Here is a 21,305-nt window from a genome sequence, read left to right as displayed (position 1 = left end):
ATCTATATTAGTGTCATAGTGACGTCACACGATCAGTCATTTGATAATCAACAGGGTAAGAAAGGAGAATAACGCGAGGGAACCAGATTTTAACGACCAGCATACCAATGCCAAGAAATATGATCTTTATAATAATTGCGTAAATTACTGCCAATAATTTATTTTCAATTTTATTAGACAATTTATTGGTGCAATTACGAAGAGCATTATTCCGATTGTCAAAAAGCTACGTTGTGCTTTAAATTGAAGCTTACGACGCGATATTATTTTTATACTGAGAGCATCATTCTGCCATTACAGGTAAAATAACACCATAAACAATGTAATATTGAGCTAATGGCCGGGACTCGATATTACCGCAATAATTCTTTTTCATGCGACAAGGTGCTATTGCATTATCGACATATTATCGCTACCTCCCGCATCGGCTCAGATTTATTATGGACTTGAAAATCGCCTCCCCCTCTCTCTCTCTCTCTCTCTCTCTCTCTCTCTTCAATACCGACGACAACATTCAGGGATTTACTTCCTTAAAAGGAAAATTACCGTTTGAAAAAAGTACAAAATTTTAAACGTATCTTTATAACGAAGTAAAAATTGATAGGAAAATAAATGTGGACAATGAAGTTAGGAAGATTGACCGAAATGACGAAAATGCAACAATTCTCGGGAGAGTCTTTAGCAGTGAATGATTGGAATGTTTGTTTGTTAGAGCGCGCTATCACGCTATAAGAGGTTGGGGTAATTTCGCATAGGTTACAATAGTAGTATAGCAGTGGCATCCTCTTGCAGATAGAAGCAGCAGGCTGTTAATTAAGAGTAATTGCGAGCTCCGTCCCCGTGTAAGTTGCACACTTTAAGAGGAAAGATAGTTATTCCTCGGTTTGCAATCACTTAATCTCAGAAGTCTCGGAGCGGCTCCCTGCAGCAACGCAGAAGAAGCAGAAGAAGAAGAAGGGAAAGTGGGTGGGCTAGAATCAAGCCAGAGAAGTAACTGTTCGTAGCGGATGAGGGAGGGAAAGGGGTGGGGGGGGGGGGGGGGGATGGATGGAAAGGAGTGCAAGTCCCGAATCGAAGTAATTACAGGTGGAAAGTGGAGGGAGAAGTGTCGCCCCAGGTGAAAAAGCAATGGAAACGTCCCAGGATAGGGAGTCCATGAAAAAAAGGACGCTTCTTTTCTGCGTATCTCTCTCTCTCTCTCTCTCTCTCGAAAGTTCGGGAAGCGGAAGTCAATCTGCAAAAGCGCTCTGGCAATCGCTTTAAAAAGCTTCCTTGGCCGGAAAAAATTAAAAAAGTACTCCTCGCCGTTGAGTTTCTCATCCCGCGATCCACCCTTTCCTCCCTCTCCCTCGATTGCACAACACGCAGCGCGTCGCGACGGCTCGAGCGAGATTCTTCTCTGCCTAGATTTTGCAAAGTCGCCGGGCGCCGTAGCAGCGGGTTTAATCTTGGGCGCGGGGCGCATAAGGGAGGCGAGCAGAGGCCAGTTTAATTCGTAGAAGAAAAATTGCCAGGCCACTCTGCGTTTCATGAGAAGCCAGCTGATACTACTAGTCTCGGGGTTTTACGGGTTATTACTGCCGCGTGCTTCCTAGCCAGAGCCTCTACCCAGGATATCCCCGGCCAACTCCCTCCCGAGGGACCGCTTTTTACGACGAATTGCTGCTGCCCAAAACTTTGCGTTAAATCCATCCCCTCGCGTCGACAAATAAATTACCACCGTTCCGAATACTCCTCCTCCTCCTCCTCCTCCTCCTCCTCCTCCTAGCCGCGCCGGGGGTGAACCGCTATCGAAATACTTACCGCAATAAGGATGTTCGCACGAGTGAAGGGTTCGACACGATTTCTCTCCGAAAAAGAGAAGTTTAACTTTGATGGAAAAGTTTGGCGAAAGTTGAGGATTATCGACGGGGAGAAGGCGAGAATAATGGTGGGAGTGGGAGTGTCGAGTGAGGTGGGGGAGGAGGATAGGAAGCTGGTACGAGTCTTTGTTTGAGTGTGCTTACGCGCGAGCTTCCACACCGGCGCGCACATACGAACAGTACGACAGAGCATAAATTAATGATCTTTACGTAAGTACCGGAGATAATTTAACGGGTATTAACTAACCCCGCTCTGGCAGAGCCGTTAAAGCTACTCCGCTACTCTCTACGGTTTATGAACGTTATTAATTAATTTGTATTTGTCGCACGCTGCTGCTCCGATCGTTATGTACCGACGAGTCTTGCGCTAATAACAGAAAGAGTCTGATACTGCGCATTAGGAGCGAGAAAACACCACGGGGTATAATAATGATAAAAGTATCTTCTTGAATTTCCAGCGATGATGCGTCTCTCGAATAACGATATCCAACCACACGCGGTATTACATAGAAGCGTTTCTATGTTTACAACAATATAAAAGTCCAGATACTCTATTATACATTATTCGATCGCACTGTTTAATGCAGGAGAAGCAAGCAAGGCTCTGATCTAAATTTTGGTTCGATAAAACCAGTCGCGTATTCTTTTTATACGAAACGGAGCGGACGCATGAATAATTGTTGATAATATGTCGCGAAGGATGGTTTAATAGGTACTGAATAATAACGAAAGAAAAGGGGGAAAAAAAACAATAAATGAAAGTATTTGGTTTTTCTTACAATAACAAGATATTGGTTTTCACTTATCGAAAATATATAAAGCGAGGAGCTCCTAGTTGATATTCGCATAACGCAGATAAAATCCGTATTACGTTAGGGTCGGTTAATCCCGATCGTAGCTCGTTGCCGGAGGGCCCGTTGGTACAGGTGCGTGAGCAAGTTTTAAAATTTATGACTATCTACAAATTTCCGCAGCACCGAAGCTATAACCGGATTAGTGCGAAGGGGCCAATGAGGGTCGAAGAAGAGACCAAAATGCACTTAATATTAGGGGCCTCTGAAGAAGTCTAACACGAAAGCCGAAGCTGCGACTGCTTTGCGCAGCCATACTGCCCCCTCCCCCCATCTCTTTTTTCCCCCAAGCGAGCCTTTCTCGGACACAAATCCAGATCATCATCACCGCCCGCCGCGCGCGGCTTCGTCGTCTCCTGGGAAAATTCATCAGGCGCAGAGCCGATATTGAGAAAAATCAATCGGCTGCTGGCTGCCCGATGCCTGCTGCCGCCAAATCCTGTCACGTTAATTATTACCCTGGCAGAGTAGAGGCGATGGCAAGAATGCGAATAAATCAACGTTAAGCTCAAAAGGACTTTCCAGAATGGGTAAACTGCTGCTGGATATGCCCTCCTAGTGTACATGTATACACTAGGAGCGCTAGGCAGAAATCTACAAAGGTATTTCGAGGGAATTCGCGCGAGTGCGATAAATCAAGCGAGACGAAATACATGAGTGCGTGGAAAAGTGAAGGAAGTTGGCAAATGTCGAAATTAATCAAACCAGACGCAAAATTGACGTGAAATGCACATTCTTGGCAACGCAATATAGGTATAAGGGAGTAAGGCCCCAAGCTCCAGTCATATGTAATTCATACCCCTTAATCTTTGAGCAGTCTGTCCGAAGAAATATATTTTAAGGACAGCGTTGAATTATTAATACAACGGGAGAGCTGGAGAGTGTTTAGCGATCGATGCTTGACTTTCCAATAGTTCCATTAATCACATGTGGGGCAAGGGTGAGTGGGGTGGTTCGGGAGGACCTCCCCCTCCCCCCTCCTACCCTCACGCGGTAGGAAGACGCGCGCGGAGAGATAATTTCGGTATATCGACGTGTGGGGTTTGCCGGATTTTAGGTGAGGATTCGGGGTCGATGGGTATGAGAGAAACGATATAGCGAAGCTTGCGGATGGGGAGGGGGCCACCGCGGCTTCTTTATGGCCCAATAATGGCGGCATGTGTCTTGTCACTGTAAATTATTAAGCCCCTTTTCGTGCGATAAAGTACGCCACCCCGGGATACTCGTGTCGTTTGTTAGCCGCAGGTATCATACCGCGAGCTTCTCGGACAAACCTGAACGAAAATAATGTTTAGCTATGTATATATATATATATATATATATATTTTCAAGCAACAACGTCATAGCACCTTTAAATCGTAAATTCTTTCCTCCACCCCCACCCTATTGCAATCTATACTTGCTAAATCTCATTGGAAAAAGTGTGAATCAATTTTTACAATAAAAACTCTATAGAAAAAACTACTAGTCGTTTTATACGTCCTGTAATATTCCCACGATGTAGAGCGAGGGAGAAATCACGTCTAGCGTTTCTTCGGATAAGAAAAAGTACATAGCGAATTCGTGATCGATTATTAGGTGTTTTATATTATGTATATGTGTGTGAGTGTGAGAGAGGGAGAGAGAAGGGGAAGAGTTTGCGAGAGGGGGATGAAGAGGCACAAGTTTTGATTAAAAAGTATAATAAATCGCGTATGATTGGTGCGTTGAATCGAAACTGGTCCCTTTCGTCGGATGCAACGAGCGTGGCATCCATTTAGCTGTTGCTATATTGCACACCCCCCGTGACGTCAGAACGGCGTCGACAGGAGCGACCAGCCAGCGATCGGGAGGAGAACGACGCTGGGACCAACTGCAGCGTCGACGTCGTCGACGACGACGACGATGACGAGCAAGACCCTTATATTACGTCTCTGATCATTGGTGCGACGACGAGAGACGTCTCTAATTAAAATCTCGAAATTTTAAAGCTGCTGTTGCTTTCCACGTCGACGATCGCGTCGAGGGTGAATCTTCCAGACGTTACGAATGAAAAAAACACGCCATCCCTTAAATTTCTCACAGCAGCCCCTTTACACACACACACACACATAAAGATATCACACACATTTTAATCAATTCCGTCCGACTAGAAAATTACTACTCTGGTCGACTATTATTATTTCGTTGTTTTCTTAAAAAAAAAAAAAAGAATAAAAATATACGAACGAAGCTTACAGTATAGAGACAGAGAACGAAGGATGAAACTCTGAGTAAGTGGCGGAAAAAAGTGAGATATTTGGGTTGGTTGTATAAATGTATTTGCAGCGGTATTAAAAAGTAGAATTGTCGCGAGGCTTGGCGAAGCTCGGCGCGAGGGTTTATCAAGCCTGTCGATCAAATCAGTGGAAGCGGGACGTGTGTGAATGGTGTCGCGATCGAAATTGGTCTTGGCTTGATTAACGGGGCTTCCATGCTGGTTGGGGGACGATCGGTAAACGACGTTCTATTAATGACGTAGGCAAATTGCGCGGTGAGCAAGTTTGGCCAATAGCCTAGATTACCCATAGATCGGATTTGCTGAAAAATTAGCTGGCTATAGAGAGAGAGAGAGAGAGAGAGAGAGAGAGTTGTTCGAAGCATTCGTTCAACCGGAATGAAACTAAACTAAAAAGCGAATATCTTTTCGGAGCAAACTTATCGGGAATGATTTTTCTTTCGCTCGGAACGTTATTCTATCGAAGGAATAACCCGTGGCTATAATTTCGTTTCCATGGGTATTGTTTGGCAACAGGTGGGGAAAATTTTCACGCGCGCCGACCGACCGCTCGTCGCGTCGCAGCATCGAACAAAGCAATTTAGTTCTCGCTTCTCTTGCAATTCTCGATTTATCGGGTCTTCTCATCCTCTCTACCGAAGACCTGCAAGCTTCGCAGAACTCTGTCGAGTCTATCAGCTAGACCGCAACTTCGTTTACATGTGAATAGGTGCTCCAATATGATGGACTCTTCCTATTTTTCTCACATCATCGAAACTCTAAAGCTCGCGAGCGTTAAAATCCAATCCCCCTCGGCATCAATTTTACCTACCATGTATATGTAAGTGTATGCGTATCGTAGATGTATACTGGAGAATAGCTCGTCTCGGTATTCCAGCTAAATCTCGAATGTTTATATCTCGTTGTGTACGCACACGGTGTAGGAATATGTGCAAAAATCACGAATCACTTTAATTTGCGATGAAAAAATCAGCACAAGCAATGGTATCTCGAAGAAAGCTTCTTTTCACGTACAATTTCCTTCACACCTGTGATAAACCTGGCAGAGAATACGGGGAGGAGAGGAATAAATGGTCCATTACTATCGTGCGAGAGTCTTTTGTTTCGAAAATCATCACGCGAGGCTGATAAATCTGTACCGTGCCAAAGGCCACCCCCCCCCCCCTCTCTCTCTCTCTCTCTCTCTGTAATCTTCTCAGCCATGCATGCCTTATTATTATCAGGGCAGAGTTTTTGGTAGCGTGCAATGCTGTCATTGACGCAGCTTTTGTAGAGGGCAGAGAGAAGGAGAGGAGGCGCGCGTGACTTTCATGCGTTGATTCGGTGAAACGGGTAACGGTTGGAGTGTGCCGCAAGGTTATATAATAGGGATGGTTAGGTGTGGAGTGGAGTCGAAGCGAACCCGGGGGAGAAGGGATATGGGTTCATGAAGAAATCATCGTGGCGCGGATTGAGGAACGCAATTCCATTTTGTAAATGCGTAATGCGAGCGCACGCACCCAGCTAACTTCCCTTTGGCGAACCAGGGATGGGCACTATCATCAGTTATTTAGAATTTCGTGACTCCTCTCGGCTTGATGAATCCCATCGATTTCCCAATTGCTGTAACGTTCTAATGTTCGTGGCTTGAACCGGGGGATGCTACCCCCGTGCAGAGCATCCCCATCCACACCCAACGTCCCGGCTTCCATCCAGATAGATAGCGAAGGGAGCCAACCTTCCTAGATCTACTATATTCTACTACGCGCTGAACGAGACCTTCGGTTATGCCAAGTTTGCGCGACATGCCATTGTCTGCCAAACGCCTAACTCAATTTGCTCTGCTTTATTGCGATGTATATCATACGTGTGTGTGTGTGGCGAGAATCCATGCAATTTTCAAGCAAACTGCTGCGGTAACTTTGGACTCATTTTCCTTTTTATAATTAAACTGCACAGGTATAATTACATTTATATATATATCGAGGAAAAATTGTCGACGTTTAGCCAATGAGAAAGCATCGGTTCAAGCATCGAGAAGTTAGCTTCGACCAAGCATAAATAGTAGATTAAACCAATATTGGCTCGACATTTAAATTTATGATTATCAAAGTAATTTCTATACGGTTGATACAAGCTTGGACCAAACATGAAATAAAAATTTAAGCGATATTGGCCTGGCATTTAAATCGATGATTGGTTAAACATGTTTTGTATACGTAGCTGTTGGCTCGAGGCAAACTTGAAATAAAAAAGGCGCTAGATGGCATCGCAAATGGTCCTTTCTCGCTAGTGCGCGCGTTTGACGCAGCTGATATATAAATAAACGATGAAAGCTAAAAATTCTCATGTGTTTTCATCATATGTACGCGTGTGTGTACATAGATTTTTAGATATTTCGAATTAAATCAGGAGTTTGCAACTGCGAGAGAGCAGAGAGGAGAAATATGCAGCAGGAGAGACGAAGAGAAAGAGAGCATCGCCATAATATAATCGAATAAATCTGGTTCGGTGTTTGTAATAAATGTGTTTACGTGTGCGTGAGCACGAATTAATCTACTGATGAATAAATTCTCACTTTTTTGTTATTTGCCCATGTCAGATTCAAATTTTGGTCCAGCCTTGGCCCAAGATTAAAAATCAGTACTGGGACAACCTTGAAAATAAAAATCGATTGGTAATAAATTGCTGTTATTAATCTTTTATAACTGGGCTAATGTTTACCCACGTTGGTCCAAGCTGAACTCGATGGTGAAATTTTTCCTGGATCTGTGTATATATGTATCTCTGAAGAATAAAGCATTACGTACCTTGTAACACAAGTGTATACCTTCACTGGCTCTTGTTCCAATCAAAAGAGGTTTTAATGTCTCTTTAGGGTTTTTTCGAGTTGCACACTCGAACACTGTATAAAGAAGATTGATGGTGAAATTGGGAAAATGATATTTGCATATATTGCAATTGAAGTCTGCGTTCGTTTAGGCAGAGGCAGCGGTAGAAACGTAATACGGATATAAGCAGTACCCGCGGATGAATAATCAACTTAACAAAACCTTACAACGTATTCGCTGAATATTCGTGAAATATGTCTGTATAGTCAGATTACGGTAAACTCCCTCTCACTCTGTGCGCGCGCAAAACGTTTACGTTCAACTAATAATTATATCCTATATAAATAATTTCTGGTAAAACAATTCTCGCCATATTACCGTATTTTGCGAACGATGCATAATTATTATCCTCTTAAAGGGCATCCGAAATGATTTAAAAGAGAGGAAAAATTAATGTTTTCACTTTAAACGATGAATCAAATTAAAGCTTCGCTTTTGCACAATTTGGAAGCTCAAAATTGGTTTATTATTTAATAACATATTCATTCTGGATTTGCTCAGGTTTTTTCTACATCTACATTAAATCCGGAGAGTGATGCAGCACTGACGCGATTAAAAAGCAGAATTACCTCTCTCGTTCGTTAAATATCGTAAGAAACGGTGCATCGATATAATAAATATATTTAGTAAAGCGTATTATGGGACTTTAAATGCATCGCGGCGAGCGAAATGAACTGATTTTGCTCCTCTGCAGGGGTTGTTGGAGAACTCGTGATGGAAGAGATCGGAGGGAAAATGAAGGAACGATGAAGAAAAAATTGTTAATTAGCAAGAGGAGGTGGTGGTGGTGACAACTGACACAATTAGTTCTTTGTCCGGAATAACCAATTGGGAAAGTCAACAGTTGCCACGGCCAATGACGCAAGGAATGATACTTAATTAACTGTCAGATTATACGAGTCGATTCTCTGATTGGATCTTTAAAAGTGCTTTGGTCGTAGTAGAGCACGGAACGGACGAATCTCGGGTTTTGTGTGTTTGGCTATGGCACCCAGCCTGAACCTCTCGCCTCTTTTCGACGGACGGTCTCCCTCATTGAAACAGAGATTCCTACGAAACTTTTGACTTTGACTCACCAACTTGGTGGAAAGATCTTTGGTCCCTCGGGATTGAAACTCACCTGAAACAGAGAAAAAGTAAAGATCGATGAGATTTTAGGAGGAAAAAATGTCAAAAGAAAGGAAGATGAGCTGAAAAATAAGCAAGTAACCGTCTTCAACGTAAACGAAATAAATAGATTGATCAAAGTCACCACGAAATTGGCAAAAAGACCTTCTCGAACAAAGGTAATATTGATAATGCCCCCCCCCCCACTCTTCCTCTGCTTAAGCTGTAAAACACACTCTCCCTCTCTATCGTTAGGACAATTTATATACCTAAATATTAAAACCTCTGTCAAAATGATAACGAGGCCATGTAATTCCTTCCGCTTTAAAGATTTTCCGAGAGCATTATTATTGTTATGCGAGCATTTGAAAAGGGTAGAAATAAATTTTATGTAAAAACGTATCACATCGTAACGAGAGACTCCATCTCCCTACAGAAAAAGAAGCTTTTATTAACGGTTGACCTAGCAAACACACCATTTCAGAGATATCAACATTTTTCCCGGATATTTTTAGCATTTTTATATTATTAAATAATAATCCCACAATTCCCAAAAGAGCAAATGGAAATAATTGCGGAGAGGCAGGAATAGCAAAATGAGGAAAAATTCGCTTATAGTTGCAGGAGGGTTGGCTCGATCAGTGAAAAATCTGTTTGTCGAATGATTATTTATCGCGAGGCGCGTTCTCCTAATGACACCACTGGTATAAACATATAAATATATATACATATACATATAGTGGAGACTCGTGATTTCCATCGGTCTTATATTAATTTGAAGCCAGGGACTTTTAGCAGGATAAAAATCTACTATTTAGTGCGCTATGTATGTATTAATTTAGGGGAGTAGTAAAAAGTTGGGAAACCAAGACAAATTATACAAGTTTAGCGCCTATTTTGTAGAGCTTGTTGGAAGGACTGCTCGATATAAACGAACTTGCGTGAAACTCGAAACTTTCGTAACTAGCGCATAAAATCATAGCGTTGTGGCAACCTGGCAACGTTGCTCGGTTACTGTGCAGCGATGGGGTCCGCATTACGCGCGATTTACATAGCTTAATGCGCTTTACTACCGAGCCGATGTTTAAACGGCAAATATATACTAGCAGCTAGAGAACAAAAAGTAGATATACCATAATGCAAATAATGTTTTACCTTTTGCGTGAAATTAAATGTCTGATAAAAGTTGGCAAACTCGCATCAAGCTCGTGCATTCTATATACATACACGTATTTGTTGATAAACACGTTGCACACCGCTATAGATCCGAAGAGAGATAAATAAAATTATGCCAATGTGGGCTCGGCAAAAAGTCCAAAGTTTGTTAATTCCAAGTTGCAATTCGATCAGTGCACGAAACGCAAGTATTATATACTGCTGCGAGAGAAAAGGACATTAGTTTCGAACATGAAACGTTTTATTTCTCTCTCTCTCTCTCTGTCCCTTTATGCGAGCGCTTACCAATACAATCATCAAAGGGTCACTGCCGCCGCAGTCACTTTAATCTACGCACGTACAGAGTGTCACCAATATTTCTCTCTTACTAATAATAATCGAGTTACATTTAATAAAACACCGAATAAAGCTCCGATAATGTATTTGTTAACGCATAAAATACACGTTGCTTCCATAGGTTTACATTTATCGCGCGCTGCTCTCAACCAAATACATAATTAAAAGAGCTCGCCACTGGCTTACTCTGCTTAATTAATAATAAAGTAGTAAAAAAAACATGAAAAAGAAGAAGCAAAAGTAAGCAAACGAGCGAGTCAAATTGTATACAGGGAACAACGTTGAAATTGTTTGGAAAATTGTTTTTTTTTCTCTCTTTTCTTTTAGGTTACAAGTCGACCAACGAAATATCTTCGCGCGAAGGAATGATAGTGTTGGTAAGAGGAGGAGAATTTATTTCGATGACGCGTTTTCCACGAGATAAATCAAATGGCGCATGGAATTCAGCGGGATAAAGATGTAACTGGAAGAATTACAGATTCGCTGCATCTCGCAGAATCCGGCGCACCTGCGCTTGCACAAATAGAACGCTGCTGGCACTTTAATATACACAAAGCCGAAAGCACCGCTGGCTCCGACCGTACCAAAGTTTAATACTCTTTGTATACTTGACTCGTCTCGTCGTTGCTTGCTGCCAATGTGTGTGCAACCCCCCCCCCCCCCCCATATGTCCTACGATCGTCTTTATCGCGTTACACACTCGTTCCTCGCGCAGTCATTGATAATAATAATAATAATAATAATAAAGCGAACGAGAGTATCGGCAATTCCACATCTTTCATATACTCCTCCTCTCCAGATCATACGAAATTGATCATACGTCCCGCGTGCTTCGAAGTAAATACGATTAAGCGCGACAAAAGATATTTCACTGATTAAAAGATCTACAAGAGCCGGTGCATGGAAAACTGAGGTAAAAACCTTATGGAAGTGTGTGTACTGGAGTACAAAAAGAGCTCACGCAAAATTATATAGAATATACATTGGTATATGTGAATTCGTGTTAAACATAAGTTTGCAGAATCCAAGGCGGTTGTTTGGAGGCAGCAGGGAGGTTAAAATGCGTTGTGTAAATCGTGCAGTTTACAGTGGGTGTCGGAATTTGGAGTTGCAGCAGGTCCAGAAGCGTGCTTACGCGTTTGGCGTGGCGTGGCGTGGCGCGAAACGGACTCGAGCTCGGCACAGCGAATACCACGACACACGACACGCGATGCACGTTCGCAGCAGCTGGCGAATAAATGCCGCGCAGTCCTCTGATAAAACGTGTGACGCGAATGTGCGGAATAGAGAAACAGGCAGGACCATTGGACACCTGTTACGCGTTCGCCCTTTACACATAACAATGCTCGACACATCATCGCGAATATTTCGCTTTCTCCTCTGCTGCACTGGCCCCTGTGCTGCTCTTCCGCTCTGCGGAGCGAGCCAACCAAAACTCTCCCCCTGCCCCCCCCCCCCACCGTCATTCTTCTTCTCTTCCTCATCCTCTTTTTTCTCCCGTAAAGCGACCCACTTTAAAAATATGAATCTCACGTATGTTGGAACAGCTCTATACAACAAAAGTGAGTCGCCGAAGCAATAGCGAAGATTTATGGTAGCTATGAAATTCGCATTTCGTAAGATATCAATTCCGAGCCAACAAATGTCCGCTAAGCCTGCGCTCCGGACCCCGATCGATCCTCCCCCTCCCCCTCCTCTGATCCTAGCCAAATACGATATTATTCCAATGTTGGCAACAGCTTCTTGTTTATCCAGTAATTTGCATTTTTCTTTTCAACACAATTCTCCCCACCCCCTCTCTTTATCCGACGAAAACAGAAATACTGGATTGGCTGGCTGAAGATGCGTGCGAGAATCTTCAACATGCACTACTTGCTGTATACGTAGCTGAGAAGTTCGTCGATTAAACTTGTCGCGCGTAGAAAGCAAGTTGCACGTTTCTCGAAGACGCTGAAAGGCGACGACGAGACTCGGCAGAGAAGCGTGGAATGAAAGAGAGAGAGAGAGAGGCTTGCTTAAATCATAATCACTGCCAGATATTTAACCCACTGCTCATTTCAATCGTTATAAACGAATCATATTATTGATCTAAGCGGCTTCCATTATACAACCGTGCTTAAATCAAATCAGTGGCTGAAAACGCTAAAAACGACAAGAATAACGTTATCAATTTGTCTGCATTCATAAAAGTGGAATATTATGTTGGCCGTTTCATTTTGTTCATTTCTATTTTTTACTCTATAAGCTCTACTAAGTAATATAAGCATAAGCTGCCGAATTTATTCGTTTACGTCTTAAGATTCTTGGAATTTTTTGAAAACAAAACAGTCTCTGATCCCAAATTTCTTCCTCAAGTGAGTAGAATATTTATTTCAAATGGGATATATGATCAGTATAGATGAAAATATATCGTTGATGAGTATATGATAGACGGAGAAAGATAAACAAATGACTCGCTCCTCTATTATCAATCCAGTTATATATACATCCTCTTCGATTAAAGTGGTTCTACAAAGACTATCCAATCGCATGTGTGCAGAGTAAAAACATTTTTAAATTACAATGGAAAAATTATTTACAAGCATTTATCACATTTAAAATATCTTTTTTAATAACAATTCAAATAAAATTCAATTAACAATAATGATGTTTTAATTGTTAGATTATTTGAATCTTGCGTAATTCACTTATGTAGTTCCCACAAGTCTTAAATACAATAGCTAGTTTTTATTTTGCGAAATAAATATCTTTTAATTTTATATACGACTGTGACTATACATTATCCGCGAAAAAAGGAGGTCATTTATATTACCGATATACATTGTTTCTTTCATTTATAATCTACATATTTCAAGTATTTCATGGTGCTGAAGCTGGAAGAAAGTTTGCCAGCAGAAAGCTTCGCGTCGTGTAACATGGACTCGAGGGCCAACTTCAGAGGGAAGAAAGATCAGATACGTTTCATTATTTTGGCTGAAATTTATTGACAGACAAAAATAATTATAGGCATTTTCAACTGCATATTCTTAAGCAGAATTAAATAACAAAGAGAATGGTATTACTTTCATCGGGGAGCTCGACTCGCATAATAGTTTTTCTTAACAAAAAATGACGGAAAGTAATAGCGAAAAGTCTAAAGAGTATGAAAATACGATCTGGTTATTTCATTTCAACATTCTTCGTCAATAATAACTATTACGCGAGTCGAGCTCCCCGATGAAAGTAGTACCATTTTCTTCGTTATTTGATTCTGCACAAGAATATGCAGTTGGAAAAAATTAAAAAAATTTCCTGCTACTTGCAAGTTTTGACAGAAAGTTGGAAAATGTCAATTTTCCTTGTTCATTTTGGTATAATTTGTCCAAAAAATCTATTAAAGGGGTCGAGTTCCCCAACGAAACTAGTACCATCCTCTTCGTTATTTAATTCTGCATAAGAATATGCAGTTGAAAATGCCTATAATTATTTTTGTCTGTCAATAAATTTCAGCCAAAATAATTAAACGCATCTGATCTTTCTTCCCTCTGAAGTTGACCCTCGAGTCCATGTTACACGACGCGAAGCTTTCTGTTGGCAAACTTTCTGCAAGCTTCAGCGCCATAAGTATTTCAATCGTGATAAATTATCCTACAATGGCATGGTTTCTTTTATCGTCCATGATAAAATACAAAAATTCCTGAATACTATTAATTTCTAAATTAGTTGGGTAACCTGTAACGTAAATCATACTAAACTGTTTATAAAAGTATCAAGAATAATAATTTTTAATATGATTTAAATCCGCATATTTTACCATTTCCACATAGGGGAAAGACGGACAAAACGGGGTAGGTGACTAAAACGGGGTACCCTACTTTATTTCTACGCAAGTAGCTTTATGTACATAATATTTACGAAATTATAGTATACATGCGTATATGAAACCTATGCAATAAGGCCGAAATCGACAGTTATAAGACAATCGCTGTCCTTGGCACACGTTTGTTTACGGTACTCACAGTTCTAATACCACCGCGTATATTAAATTCAACGTAAGTACTAATAAACCAATTTATCATTGAAAAATATTATTACAAACTAAAGGTAGATAATTACTAAATACTACTTTTGCCATATGTTAAAAAAAAATTACATCTAATAAAAGAAATAAGTCATAATCCAAAAATCGGCTAATTAGGGCAAAATGGGGTACTAGCAGCTGAAGAAAAAAGAAACTTTACCAAGGTGAAATTAAGGAAACTAAAGATAGTAGATGGTCAAAAACAAACGCGCTCAATTAAGAAATCTAAAGTGAGAAAAACTAAAAAAGAAAATTCAAATTCAGAAGATGAAGTCAGTAACGCTGAATGCTTGTATTGCAAACACCTTTATTCAAAATCCACAGAGGGATGGATAAGTTGTTCTAGTTGTCACAAATGGGGGCTCACAATTCATGTGCAGGTGTAGATGATGAAGATGATGAAGTAAAGCTAATATGTAAACATTGCTCATGAGATTTTCATGATTTAATCATACTACCCCAATTTGCCCTAAGCGACGGGCATAACGGGATAAATTGCATTCTTTGATTTTTTCTGCAATATATAAGAATATATTTATTTTTTTAAATGTTCCAATGTTATTAATAAACAGTTAATAATGTAACAATGATATTCCCTTATGTTCCAAATTACAAAGTTTCAGGTTTTTTAAAAATTTTATTTTAAACATTAAGTACACCATTTTGCCCGCCTCTCCCCTAACTATACCTTAATAAATGAAATTACTTATTTTCGTCCATCATTGTCTAATCCTCAACAATGTTATTCCCCTCTCCTCCTTTCATCCAACAGGTTTGTTTTGAAGGATTTTTCAACCAATGGAGCAGCTCGATAATAAAAAAGGAACTCTGCGTAAAGTTGACTTCACTGACTCTACTCTCTAAAGATAGAAGATCGAAGAGTACATCGACCAATGAGAGATCTCTCTTCTCTGTGTCTGTAATCTAGAGAGCAGAATCGATGCGAGTCGGTTTATAGCCGCAAGAGCGACGATGGTCTGATAATATTGTCGAGGAAAATTCCATCGGATAAAAAAAGCTTAATAGCATGTTTGTAGAAATTGTCTGGCAGTGGAGAAAGAAGGAAAGATTGTGGCGGAGACGACGCGACGGGACGCGATATTAGAAAAAGGATAGGAGAGAGAAAGATTGTCCCCGAGACAAAATTTACAATGGTTGCCAGAGCGGTGTAACTTTCAACGGTATTAACGTAATTCGCGGCAGTAGGTAGTGCGGTGGTTTTTAATTAAAAGTACCATGCCGCCATTATCTCGCGAATTTATAATCGCGCCTACCTCCACCCCCCCCCTTCCGTGGGGCTCAGCCACCCTTACACACACCACGGTGCACAACCACTGCTACCGGAAGTCGGCATTTATTCTCACAAGGCACGGGATGTTAATGAGTAATAATTCAAATTTCTATGGTATCCGCGCGCGCACTCCTGGTACACACGCAGGTACAAATAGGAAAAACGAGCTTTCAACGGGAGAGAAGATCAGCGGCGCTATGCTAGTACCGCCCTACCTGCTCAATTTTTCAATTTACTAGCGAAAGAAGATAATCCTTTGCATTTATCGTTCCTCGCGCAACAACAATACCGCTATCCTTTATGCTTTATTCACGATGAAATCAAGGGGAACGCGATTGGCCAAATGGAACGTTATTAAAAAAACAAAGAAGCTATTTAGATCGACAAGACGATGGTGATGATGATCCTCGTTGGAAATTCGTCGGCGAGAATAGCGTGATGTAGGAAGAAGGACTATATATGTAGTGTCGGGGGACTAGTGTCGGTCGGCCAGTGTTGGACCAAAGGATAAAGCGAGCGAGGTGTGCTGGCGAACGAGAACAATAAATCATAAGAATGTGTGCCTTATCAGTCGGTTCGATCGGCCCTGCTGCTGATACCAGACTGAGGCGGTGCAGTTATCGGAGCTGCTGACACGGTGAGGAGTGGTGGTGGGGGGGGGGGGGGGGGGGGGTGGCGTCTCTAGAAATTCCCAACCTTATAGAGCAGCTATAACTATACAGCAATAAAGTAAGTCCGTGAAAAGAGAACCGACTCGGCGAGGAGAGCGAGCCATTGTGGGGGCCAGGCGCGAATTTCTTCTCCAAGGGGCCGGGACCTCTTTCCTCGGACAATTTGCATCTTAATAAGACAACGGTCAGGCTTTTCGCAGCTTTCGTCGACCCTCGATAAACTTTCACAATTTATTCACGAGCACTGACGCCTTTCCTTCTTTTCTTTACATCCATTATTAATATCGACCAATAACAAGAGAGAGAGAAAGAGAGAGAGAGAGTCTATCCACGCGCGCACGCTAAATCACTACTTCTAATTATCCACCAAAAATTATTATCTCTCCATTATTTTTCATAGCTTTTTAAACCTTCTTGGTGATTAAATGTAAAGCTTGATTATCAACAAAATTCAAAGGATAACAAAGGTGAAGTTGAATGATGTTTGTCAAGGTTTATTATTCATCCTTGGGAATTGCACGATTTATTCTTTATGCGTGATATTCAATGATTTTTCAACAGGATTTTCATTGATTTGCCAAGATGATGAAGCTATAGAGAGAAAGTTTTATATTACAAAAGGTAGTGTTTACCTAGAGAAATTCTAATTTATTGATTCTGAAGATTACAAGGAAGATTTTGAACGTGCCACCACGGCGGAGCGTGACTCTTGTGATTCGGTCATTCGTAATTTTTGACATTGTTGTAGAACGAAATCTGACAAAAATGTCGATTTATCGCTGCTGCAATATTAGCTCCGCTTTCTTGAATTTGCTTTCTGCATTCCTAAACGGTGCCTATCTTAGCTACTGGAGGATAAGGCAGGGCCCTTCCACGGCCTCCCACGGTAAAGAAGTCTCTCTCTCTCCGTACGTATTATAGTGAAATATCTCGCTTTACCGACTACAAAAATCCACCGACTAAACTAAATTAGCGAATTAAACGACGATCTCTCATTAATTTGATAAAGCCCACAAATGCCGGGACAATTTGTTTTCATCAAGTAACAAGCCGTCTACAAAGCAGTCAAACATAGCCACTAATTCAGATTAATGCAAGCGTGAGAAATGAAAATAATTATTGCGATGAGAGGGAAACGCTTGATATATTTTCAAACTTTTACTTTTTTATGTTATATTATATATATATATATATATAGCTGGAGTATTTGTCAACGGTCAGCTATATATACCTATATACGACATAGGATGACTCAGCAATATACATAGTAAAAGAGGGAATGACGACGCGAGGATTTTAGAATTTGGAGAAGAAAAGAAATGAGAGGGAAAGGAGTGGAGGGTGGAGGTATGGAAGCGTTTACTTTTGGCAGGGACTGTACGCGGCGTCCGCATACCAAGCCGCGATTTGAATTACAATCGGCGCATCCTGCCATTCCGTCCGGCCGATTCGCGTCTCGTTAACCGCCCGCCATTCTTATGTAATTTTATGCTGAATTTCCGCCACCGTATGCGGCTCGTTCCGACTTTTCCGTCCTCTCTCTCTCTCTCTCTCTCTCTCTCTCTCGCTACGCATCCTCGCCTCTCACCTGCCCAGACAGCTGCTACCATACCACCACCCCTCCCCCCCCCGCTTTTTACCAACCGCAAACCACACATTTTCTTACTTTTCTTTATTTTCATTATTCGTGTCCCTCGCTCCTTCTTCACGCCCCCTTAAGATTACATTAGATTTAGATCTCCGAGGCCGCGATTCGCTGCATCACCACGAACAATGGCCACTAAGAGACCCTTCGAGCTGCGTAAATTTCTTGGCACGACAGTTCCTAACCTCGACCTTCGCAAATTCACATTACTCTCTCTATATACATGTATGTACGTATTTACCGAGCTAATGGTACATATGCCCCCCCCCCCCCCCCTCATCCCTCGATCCCTTCCTACAGCGCGGCGGAACTCGCCGTCCACCACTACGAAAACTCCTCCCTTATATACGGTGAAACTTCCCTTTAAAGTCAAGTACATAAACCGTGCCGCAAGGATCCTTACAACTGTTCGAGTATCGCTCGCATGGAACTTTGTTTATTTTTATTCAATATCGACGTTATTGACGAAAGACGCTTATCGTTCGATTTCATGGATTTTCTTTATGCCCGAAAATTTTTCCGCTCCAATGAAAGAGAAGCATTCGATTAACTTTCTTATCTTTTGGGTCGAAAATAAATGATGGAATAAAAAAAAAGGATTTCTTAAAGGGGAACACGTCGTGCTTTATAACTGTGCCATTCTAGTGTATAAAAACAGAGATCGATTATTAGCTAATGTATTCCAGCGGTGCACTATGATTCCGCTTATAGCCGGCACACGTCTCGAGATATTATGATGACTAGCAGAGTTCTTCGGCCTAACAATATACATATAGCTACATAGATACAGTATATATATATATATATATCACGAGTAATGGACGTGAGTAAAACGGATCGATGTTGGATTAAACATGTTTATGCTAGAAACGCGTGTCTTTCTTTCAATTTCACCGACCGATATTACAAGTTGACGCAAGATATGGCAAACATCAGCGACTAGATTATAAGATAATTTCTGTATCTTTTATATATATATATATATATATATATAACCATCCAGAAAATTCGATCGACTAATAAACAGTCCGATCGTTATCAGAGACTCTTCGGTGTTGGGGTGACTCGTGAATCAACACTTATAGATATGATTAAACTGAGGGATGCAGGGGGTAGAAATGTGAAAAAATAGGTTAAAAATGTGGAAACGATCGGTGGTTCCTAAGAAGAAGAAGAAGGGACGAAGAGCCCAGGGGTAAGAAAAGAAGACGAGCGGTGCTTTTTGCAAGTAAGAGAACGACACTGAATGCTCTTACCGCCACTTGTTGGAGCACTGCCATATGTCGCTAAGTGCCAGTGTTCGTGATTCACTATTCGTGTAACCAGCAGGTAAGCGTGTGCAAATGTACAGCCAGCGGCAAAAATGTTAAGATTTCTCGCCTTAGAATCGAGATGAATCGAAAAGAAGGAGGATAAGCGATGATGGCTGGTGCTGCGCGCAACGCGATATTCTTAAATCTTCCCCCCCCCCCCCTTCCCCTCCTACACTGTGCCATCGACCCATCTACCGTTCTTTCGCACGATATTCCGAAGGTTGCGTAACGCCACTGAAAAGATAAATACGAAGATAGCTCGGACGAAGGAGAAACGCAAGAACGAAATCTCGCCAGCTGTCGTTTCCGCTCTTGCGAGCGGACCTCCAGTCCAGCAGCTCCATTTGAAACCTGATACCTTTACCTGCTCTATAGTACTCTATCAATATTTTTCTTTTTTTATTAATTCTGCTAACTTTTCAGGGCCTTTTCGGGTCTTCCGCTAATTTCCACACTAGCGAGACACACTGCTTAATATTTAATCGTACAAGAGTCTAAGGTGATTTTATCGAGACTAAACAAATCAACTGCATGAGAGCAAACGAGGATATGACTTTGAAAGTTATGTTAGGAAGATTTACTAGCATATGTTGAGCCTCGGATAATAATTTTAATAAGAAATCAATAGATTCTCGTTAATTGTATTATGCACACGCGCTCTGTATTTTCTTTCCTCGCTTGTTACATGTAATAGGTAAATCTATAACGTTGAAAAATAAATGTGTTTCGATTGAATTCTGCTATGACTTATTTTTCAACATTTGCAAAAAATAGAATATTCATACTCACGGTATCTTGTTTTTCAATTTGATCTGCGGATTTTACGTATTTCAATTTTAATAAATTACCATCGAATAGCATGGTTTCCATACGTCCTTCGTATTAAAATATAATAAATCTTCAAATATTATTATTTGAAGAATTTACTCGGTAGCTTGAAATTAAACGTATAATTATTTTCTTTGTGTTATGGAAATCTCGAGAAAAAGATTCTTTAGTATCGCATTTAAATCCGCAGACTTTAGAGTTTTAATAAAACCAGCTTGATATTTAATTAAACGGGTGCCTTATTCTATTATAGAGGTATTTATAGGGAAACGAGTGAATGGTCGTAAGAAGGAAAGTAACAGTTGGTGTAGAGAGAGCAGTGAGAAGTAAGAGGTGGGGGGGGGGGGGGGGGGGGGAGGGGGGGGAGAGCTGCAGAGGGTCCGTCGGCTAGAGTGAAAAGAAGAAGGCCGTTTGACTGGGTAAGTAAAACTAGTCGGTAAGACCGACAATGTGTATACCGGGTGTAATTTTACGGGAGTACGTGAGAGGACTAGAAATGAGGCGTAAGCATGGGTCCAATTGACCCTTGTGGGTCGAACGGCTAATTGGCAATTGTCGGGCGACGTTGCCGAGCGAGTCTCTGCCAGACTGCAGTTTGGCATCCACCACTCCAACACCTTATTCGCTCCAAGTCCATCCGAGAGATCTTTCGATTCTTAAATCCTCCCCCCCCCCCCCCCACCACCCTCCTCACCTCCCCATCCCACACGCCTTGCACCTTCCAATTTTTCTCAAATTACACGGAATCTTTCACCACTCTTCGCCAATTCTTCCACGAATAATAAAGAAAATCAAAATAATGTTTAATAAGATTGATGCTATTTTATTAATTAAAAATACATTTATTCGAAAATCATTGAATTGCTTGGCTGGCTAATGGTGATTGGTGCAGGGAGGAAGAACATTTAAATGAAAACCACTGATTTCATGAATACGCAAGAAACTTTGAATGGAACGCTCTCCTATTGAATATAGCGAGGACCGCGAATCTCTCTCGAGTGACTAAGCTCGTTGCAAGCTCTGGGGTTGCTCGCTGCT

At 41.3% G+C, this 21,305-nt stretch overlaps 1 protein-coding gene across 13 annotated transcripts in view; it reads right to left on the bottom strand.

Moving 5' to 3' along the window:
* Nucleotides 1–21,305, bottom strand: part of heph (polypyrimidine tract-binding protein 1 heph) — a 364,217-nt gene that overhangs the window by 246,735 nt on the left and 96,177 nt on the right. The window contains exon 1 of one of the 13 annotated variants that reach the window (XM_066747746.1): nt 8,917–8,938. The exons of the other annotated variants lie outside the window; for them this stretch is intronic. The gene's annotated coding sequence lies outside the window, so the exon portion shown is untranslated. Of the gene's footprint in view, nt 1–8,916; nt 8,939–21,305 lie in introns of those variants that run through there. 13 annotated transcript variants of the gene reach the window in all.

Source organism: Prorops nasuta, unplaced genomic scaffold (assembly GCF_024137725.1).
Source record: "Prorops nasuta isolate Cenicafe-Biocafe unplaced genomic scaffold, Cenicafe_Pnas_1.2 PNAS00003, whole genome shotgun sequence".
Taxonomy (NCBI): Eukaryota; Metazoa; Arthropoda; class Insecta; order Hymenoptera; family Bethylidae; genus Prorops; species Prorops nasuta.
The sequence above is the reverse complement of the archived record's forward strand: the minus strand, read 5'-3'. Positions and strand labels throughout refer to the sequence as shown.